Raw genomic sequence first — 742 nt, forward strand, 5'->3', positions numbered from 1 at the left:
TACAAGGCTACTATTCTCCTAACCTCGTACAACCATAGCTCAGAGGTAATCAGTCTGGTAATACAAGGCTACTATTCTCCTAACCTCGTACAACCATAGCTCAGAGGTAATCAGTCTGGTAATACAAGGCTACTATTCTCCTAACCTCGTACAACCATAGCTCAGAGGTAATCAGTCTGGTAATACAAGGCTACTATTCTCCTAACCTTGTACAACCATAGCTCAGAGGTAATCAGTCTGGTAATACAAGGCTACTAACCTCGTACAACCATAGCTCAGAGGTAATCAGTCTGGTAATACAAGGCTACTATTTTCCTAACCTCGTACAACCATAGCTCAGAGGTAATCAGTCTGGTAATACAAGGCTACTATTCTCCTAACCTTGTACAACCATAGCTCAGAGGTAATCAGTCTGGTAATACAAGGCTACTATTCTCCTAACCTTGTACAACCATAGCTCAGAGGTAATCAGTCTGGTAATACAAGGCTACTATTCTCCTAACCTTGTACAACCATAGCTCAGAGGTAATCAGTCTGGTAATACAAGGCTACTATTCTCCTAACCTTGTACAACCATAGCTCAGAGGTAATCAGTCTGGTAATACAAGGCTACTATTCTCCTAACCTTGTACAACCATAGCTCAGAGGTAATCAGTCTGGTAATACAAGGCTACTATTCTCCTAACCTTGTACAACCATAGCTCAGAGGTAATCAGTCTGGTAATACAAGGCTACTATTCTC

This window comes from Oncorhynchus clarkii, chromosome 21 (genome assembly GCF_045791955.1).
Source record: "Oncorhynchus clarkii lewisi isolate Uvic-CL-2024 chromosome 21, UVic_Ocla_1.0, whole genome shotgun sequence".
Classification (NCBI taxonomy): domain Eukaryota; kingdom Metazoa; phylum Chordata; class Actinopteri; order Salmoniformes; family Salmonidae; genus Oncorhynchus; species Oncorhynchus clarkii.